Source organism: Suricata suricatta, chromosome 17, assembly GCF_006229205.1.
Source record: "Suricata suricatta isolate VVHF042 chromosome 17, meerkat_22Aug2017_6uvM2_HiC, whole genome shotgun sequence".
Classification (NCBI taxonomy): domain Eukaryota; kingdom Metazoa; phylum Chordata; class Mammalia; order Carnivora; family Herpestidae; genus Suricata; species Suricata suricatta.
This window is the reverse complement of record NC_043716.1, coordinates 555,498-562,624: the sequence shown is the minus strand read 5'-3', so window position 1 is coordinate 562,624 and position 7,127 is coordinate 555,498. Positions and strand designations below refer to the sequence as shown.

At 60.3% G+C, this 7,127-nt stretch overlaps 1 long non-coding RNA gene across 3 annotated transcripts; it reads right to left on the bottom strand.

The window, feature by feature from the left end:
- Positions 1–2,037: 2,037 nt before the first annotated feature.
- Positions 2,038–4,596, bottom strand: LOC115282223. Of its 3 annotated transcripts, none has more exons than XR_003904550.1 (3): positions 3,821–4,596; positions 3,043–3,182; positions 2,038–2,905 (listed from the first exon to the last, which is right to left on the bottom strand). It is a non-coding gene; the product is annotated as an uncharacterized LOC115282223 (long non-coding RNA). The 3 variants fall into 3 exon arrangements; XR_003904551.1 differs by having other exon boundaries at positions 2,038–2,779; XR_003904552.1 differs by having other exon boundaries at positions 2,038–2,472.
- Positions 4,597–7,127: the final 2,531 nt, after the last annotated feature.

Here is a 7,127-nt window from a genome sequence, read left to right as displayed (position 1 = left end):
CGCGTACCCGCTCCCGCGGGTCCCTGCGTCCCTGCAGCGACCGGCCCTCCCACTTCCCGGGGGCGCACGGGGTCCTCCTCGGGAAGGCGAAGCCCCCAGGGTGCTAGGCGCCCACGCGCTCCACGTCCACGCGGAGCCGGGTTGCCCAGTGCACCTGCTGCCCCGCGGGCCCCGCACGCCCTCCTGCTCGGGCTTTGGTTTTTGTCAGTTTCAATCCTCATACAAACGAGTTTTGTTTTTTTCTCCCTTAACGAACACAGGCATTTCCACAGGCTAACATTTTCATCATTTTCCATGGTTGCATGTTCCAAACTCCTGTGAATAGCCTTTTCCTGCTTCACTGCGCTACAACCCTATTAAACATTTCCATGGTTCTAGTTTTTCCACCAAAAGAAACGTTACTTGCATTAATATCGCCATGCATCTACTTTCCCCTTCATTTTAAAGCATTTCCTAGGGGTGAAACACCTGTTCTGGGATCACTAAGTCAAGGGGAACAAATGATTTCACACTGTAGGACCCGGGCAGCCAGAGGCCCCGATGGTCCTGCGCACCAGGTATCTTTAACCTTTAACCTGGGGACAGCTTGGGGCCTAACCCCGGGGCTCTCGTGTAACAAAGTGAACACATATGATCACCTGACGGAGACTCACTTTCAAATAAACCCCTTGTAGGGCCGCCTGGGCTGTTCAGTCGGTTGAACAACTGACTTTGGCTCAAGTCATCATCTCGCAGTTCACAAGTTCAAGCCCCACGTGGGGCTCTGTGCTGACAGCTCACAGCCTGCTTGGGACTCTGTGTCTCCCTCTCTCTGCCCCTCCCCTGCTTGTGCTCTGTCTCTCAAAAATAAATAACCATTTAAAAAATATTTTTACAACACCATAACCAAAATCAAAGGGCTGAAAAACAGAAAGAAAAATATTTGTAAATACAAAGGGCACCCTATATAGACACGTTTAAAAGGGAGGTGAAAAAAGGTCAAAACTCAGTATAAAATGAGAAACAACACAAGCAGACCATTTACACAAAGATACAAACATGGCCTTTTAACATGAAAAGTTGGTCAATCTCATAAAAACGCAAATTTAGAACACACTGAATCACAGCCAACTGTGACAAGGCCAAGGGGAGGCGCGCTGAAGGGGAGGCTGTGCCAGGCGCAGCGTGGCGGGGCAGGGGTCCCCGCACGGCACACAGGCACGGGCCACCTGCGCGGTGCTGCTGGTAGCCGCTGAGTGCGGAAGGAACCCGCAGGTCCACGGAGGACAGCAGCCGAGGCAGCTGTGCTGGGCCCTCACATGGGAGCCCTACGGAGAGGTAAGGAGGGGAGTTCTCCGCGCACCCCTCTCTGAACCCGGCAGGGGGTGCGCAGATCCAGGGCTCAGGGCCAAGGGCGGGGTGCACGAGGACGCTCAGGGCTCACTACCCTTCGAAATGGGGAGGGGCTTGTCATGGCAAGATGTTTATGCATCTGATCACTTGGGCCAAAAGAAACTAGGACCAGAACATCAGGGACCAGCAAGGTCAGGTGGGCATGTGCGGGCAGAGGAGGCGCGCCAGGCGACCACACGCTCAGCGGGGAGGCAAACTGGGGGCCTCGCTGACACTCCACATGGAGCAGACCGGGAGGCGGGCTGAGTGCACGGAATCCAGAAGGATAAGGAAACCCTTTCAAGAACTAACAGGAACCAACATGCCAAACTGCATGTCAGATGAGTGACGTAACCACCCGGGAAGGTGAGGGGGAAGAAAAATGAACCCAATTAACTGTAGGTTATACGCCTCGGGTCAAAGAAACACCAAACTCCCGGCGGCCGGATGCATCCAGGAACTCTGGCTAATGTTACTGTAACTTTTTTGGGTAGAAACCACGAGCTTTTAGGCCACAGCCACCAGAATGGCCCTCATTAAAGAAAACACTGCGGGCTGGCAAAGGGCGGGCAGCCGGGTGCCCGCTCACTGCCAGCAGGGCTGAGAGCGGCACCGCCGGGGTGGGGGGAAGGCCGGTTGGTCTGAGAGAACTGATCATACACCTGCTCTGTGACCCAGAGATATCCCCCCGGGGAATTTATTTATGCAAGAGAAACGCAAACATGTTTACGAACGTGGATAACATTGTCCATGGCAGCTTCCTTTGTAAAAACCTGGAGAAGGAGGCTGGAAAAGTTTGTTACAAAGTAACAGACCACGACCCACAGAAGGACACGGAGAGAGGGTGACACCCACTGAAAGAAGCCTCACGTGAAAGAGTACATGGGAGACAGCTCCACTTACAACAGGCAAAATTAACCCACGGCGGGGAAAAAATCCAAATGGCTGCCTGTGGAGGGTAGGAAGGGTCGTAAGAGAACTTTCTGGAGCCCTGGGAAAGATCTGTATCTTGACAGAGGCACGAGGGACATCCGTGTAAAGGTTTGTCAGAACTCAGCAAGCGTGACAAGACGTGTACGTTCTGAGGTATCCATCACAGACCTGACGTTTGCATCAAAAGAGAAAGCGGAAATTCGGAGAGTAAGTCCCAAGCACGAGTCCCAGCACGGGACCGCACACACCGGGGCGTGGGGGTGCCCGTGTCCGCACGTGATGCGTCTCAGAACCGAAGACGGGCCGGGGGAACAGACACGCATGGAAACAAGTACTCGAACAGCGAGTACTCGGACAGGCTTCAGGTGTTCCCGGCGGAACTCGGGTGATCCCGGCGGAACTCGGCTCTGCTGTGTGAGGATTTTCATAAATTCACTGTTGCGGGGGGACGTATTTCGGTGGTGACTAGATGAAGCTGAAGGGAAACTGGTTATTGGATAATATTAGGGAATTATTTTTTATCCATTTTCTTAGGTGTGATAGTGGGTAAGGCGGAGTGTTCCAAAAGATTTAAAACACCTGCAGCTGGCTCCCCAAACACCTGCGAGCAAAACAGGACAAAGTGCAAACACCTATCGAATCTCAAAGGTGGTTTAACAGGTGTCCACTGTCCTTTTCCTCCAAGTTCTGTTTCAAACCTGTCGTGACTAAAACCTGAGGACAAAACAAGAGAACTACCTGGGTCTGGGGCTGGCTGGGGTCACTCCTCCCGTCCAACGGGACACCAGGTGCCAGGTGAACACAGGCGGGAGCCGGCCTGCCCAGGTCCATCCCGCGGGAGGGTCGGGGCGCTGCAGAGGGCCCTCCTGGGTCACCACCTGAAATGGAAGGAGGCTTTCAGACACCGGAAGGAAGAGGACACAATGCCATGCTCACGGGACAGCACTCTAGAGGAAGTCCCGGCAGCCCTGCTGGGCAGCGGGTGCTCCAGGAAGGTACTGGATAGGGTCCTCTACAAAAGTGTCTTCCCTTTCGGAATCCAACTTTCCAAGACAACAGGAGGACACACCGTTCTAGGGACCACCTGTCGAGCCGTTCCAAATCCCAAACCTCAAGGGCCACTGGTAAGACGTTACTGCAGACACAGGGCTCTGCCACAGTGACCAGTTTTCTGGACACACAGTCTGCATGAGCACACCCTGGCCACTACCCAAAGGTCGCACGCCTGCTCCTCAGGGCAGCTCAGCACGACAGAGCTGGTGGACTCCGGGTGAGGCCGCTGGGCCAGGACACCGAGATTCATGCCAGGATCTGCCCGCACTAGGGAAAGGCCCCACCCCTGCGATCCTGCGCCCCGCACAGGCCCCCATGCGCTGACAGCCAGGAAAGCATTGTGCAAGGGTGCGCAGGGGACGTGGGCCATGCCCGCCCCGCGGTCTCAGAGCGCCTCCTCACACACGCTGATCACGCCTGTACTCGCCGCATTCGGAGCACGTACTAGTCTCTCGTCATTTACCTATTTGCGGCCACGGCCCATCTTCCCAGCTACACGGGCTTCCCGGAGGGCAAGGACCTGGTCTTGGTCTTCTCTGAGATTTCCCACAATACAGTGCTTTGAGCAGAGCAGATAATTTAACTCAACGTCTGTTGAATTAAGCTGATTTTCCATAAACTGATTCATTTTAAATATACTGGTGTGTTTGTTCTCTTAAAGAATCCTACAGTAAAACAACTGGGAAATCCAGGTTTTCAAAAAAATCCCTAATTTAAGCTTTTGAATAATTCCAAGGTCTGTAGATTGGATTTGCTTCAAGACAGACACACGTGTAGGAACAGAAAGGCAGCTGCTCAAGATCCCGTTCCCACAGCTGCAGAGACGAGAGTGACAGCGGAGACAGGAGGGCACGGGGGCGAGGCAGTCCTGATGGCCTTCGTCACCACAGTCCAGGGCAGACGCCGCAGCACGAAGGCACCCGCGGAGCCCCTCCCCGGAGGCCAGAGGCCTGGCACGAAGGGCGGCACTGGGAAACACTCGGTGACACTCCCCTCCCTGTTGCAGGATACCTCAGCGGACGCGACACACACACGTACACAGAGTCCGAGGACACCTACCCCACTGTCCCCTGTACAAATTCCTGGGACACCCTCTCTTTGCAATCCATCCCACCCCCACTGTTCCAGGACACCTCCCGACTTGTCACCCAGTAAGGAGACCCCGGATGCCTCACAAAGCATCTAACCCGGGTCCTCTGACACCCTACGGCCGGCGCCTCTGTCCACAGCCCAGGACCAACCTCCCCCCAGCCTGCCCCCTCCCAAAGAGCCCAGGAACCCCCCCAACGGCTTCCTTACATGACTATGGGAAAGCCCCCCTCAACCTGTCCTCCCCCAAAGGGCTCCCTCGGACCCTCACTGCAGATGCTCCTCTGGCCTGTCCCCCCCCACTCTGCTGCAGGTGACCTCTGAAATGGCCAGTGCCCATCTCCTGCCCTGACATCAGGGGCACTCCCACCGTGCCTCTTGTCTCTGGGGCCGCAGACACATTCTCACAGTGGCTCTCTTCCACTGGGGGCCTCAGGCAGCTCCAGGACCGGGTCCCGCACCCACGGGCAAGAGGCACCCCCACGGCCTGCGTGCTCCCTCCCTCCTCCCCCAAAGCCCCAGCTCCCTCTGCAGACGGTGTCCTGGATGCTGGGAGGCCGGGCGCAGCCACAGCAGCCTCCTCGCCCGCACACCCAGTCACCCACACGGCGGCAGGGACGCGCCCCTCTGTGGGCACCCCCACAGCCGCAAGCACCCCTAAAGGCAGGGGCGCCCTCGCAGCCTCAGGGACTGGCCTGCTGGCTCTTCCCCACAGGCTGTCTACGGGTCCTGCAGCCCCAGCAGCAGTGGGCACCTCTGTCCCAGGTCTCTGTCCCCACCCACCCGAGACGTCCCCACAGCTGGGGTCGGCCATCATCGGTCCAGGAGCCCCTGCCACCGTGGGCACCCCCCCAGTCACAGGCATCTCTGCAGGTGCCCGCACCAGCTCCCTCTCCCCCCACAGGCCTGCGACACCCCCAGGACTGGCCTCCTCCCACACAGGCCGAGGTGTCCTGGGAGCCACGGGCACCACGGCAGCGGCAGACGTCCCCGCATTCTGTCTCCTTCCCCAAGGTCTTGGCACACCCTCAGAGCCTGTCTCCTGCCCCGGGAGCCTGGGCACTCCAAGACCCCTGCCGGCCTGTCCCCTCCTCCACGGCCCCCGGAAAGCTGCAGAAGCCACAGACCACGGCCCCTCGGGAGCCACGGGTACTACGGCAGTATGGACACCTTCGCAGAGGGTCAGGCCACCTCTGGAGCTGCCGTTGTGACACACAGGGCCAGGCACCCACATGGCGGCAGGCAGGCCCCCAGGTTCCCTCTCGAACCCCACAACGCCACACCTGTGTCTGGGCAGGACCGCGGCCCCTGGCATGCCCTCCGCCTCAGGCGGCCCCATGGTCTGTCTCCTTTGGCACAGACAGGACACGTCCCCATGGCTGGCCTCTTGACCCACAGGCCCGGGCGCCCCTAACGCTGTGGGCAGCAGAGTCTCCCGCTCCCCCAGAACCTGCCTCCTGTCCCACAGGCTCACAACACGCCCACAGCCTGTGTCCCCCACAACCACCCCTGGCGCTCCCAGGGCCCGCTGCCCGTCCCACAGGACTGGGGTAGCCCCATAGCTCACCTGTCCTCCCAGGGCCCCTGGCACTGCCACGGCCGCCCCCATAGGCTGCTGGGTCCCCCACACACCGGGGACACTCGCACAGCCGGTCTCCCTCCCGAGGGCCATGCGCACCCCCATGCCCGGCTCTACACTCCACAGGCCTGGAGCACCCGCCGCTGCCCAGGAGCCTGGGGCCCCTCCAGAGCCCGTCTCTACCCACACAGCCTGTCCCCTCTCCCCAAATCCTGGGTCACCCCCACATACAGCTTCCTCCTCAACAGCACAAGGCACCCCCTCAGGCTGTCCAGGACCCCACGTGCCAAGAGCACCCCCAAATCCCATCCCCTCGATGGCTTGTTCGTTCGGCCACCCACCCAGGGGGCCCGCACGGGCTTCCTCCTCCACAGTGCCAGGCGCCCCCCCAGCATCAGGCACCCTCGCAGCCTGCCCCCGGCACCATGAGCCCGGGGTGTCCCCACAGATGGCCTCTGGGCCAGGAGCCCCAGGTACCTGCAGGGACTGCCCTCTGCCCCCTAGACCAGGGGCACCGCCCCAGCCCCTCTCCACAGCTCTGGGGAACTCCGCAGCCTCGGGCCACCCAGCAGCCTGTCCTCTCCTCAGCAAGTAGGGGACCATCCCAGGCACACCCCCAGGCAGCAGGCCAGCCGCCTGTCCCCGCCCGCACACGCCTGGAACCCTCTCGCAGACGGCCCCCAGACCCACGGCGGCAGACACTCCCGGGACCCGGGGCACTGCCAGACCTTGCACCTTCACCCAGGGTCCTGTGAGACCACTCCGGCTTGTCTCCACCCAGGAGGCCAGGCCGGGGACGCCCCTGTCAACCGGGCCCTCTCCGGCGGGCATCGGGTGGAGCTCCACTCGGCTCCCCTCCCCGCACCCCGCCGCCGCCCGCATAGCCTGCACCTTCAGCCACAGCTCCAGGATGCTCTCGTGCCCCATCGATCCCGGACGGCCTTTCCGCTCACAGCCCCGGGGGCTCCGGGAAGGCGCCCCGTCCTCCTCCCCGCCGGCGCCCGTCACCCACACCGAACCGACAGGCCCCACCACCTGGGGCTCCCCCACCGCGCCGTCCACCCACACGGCCCTCGGGTCCCCCGCGGCCTCCGCCGAGCCT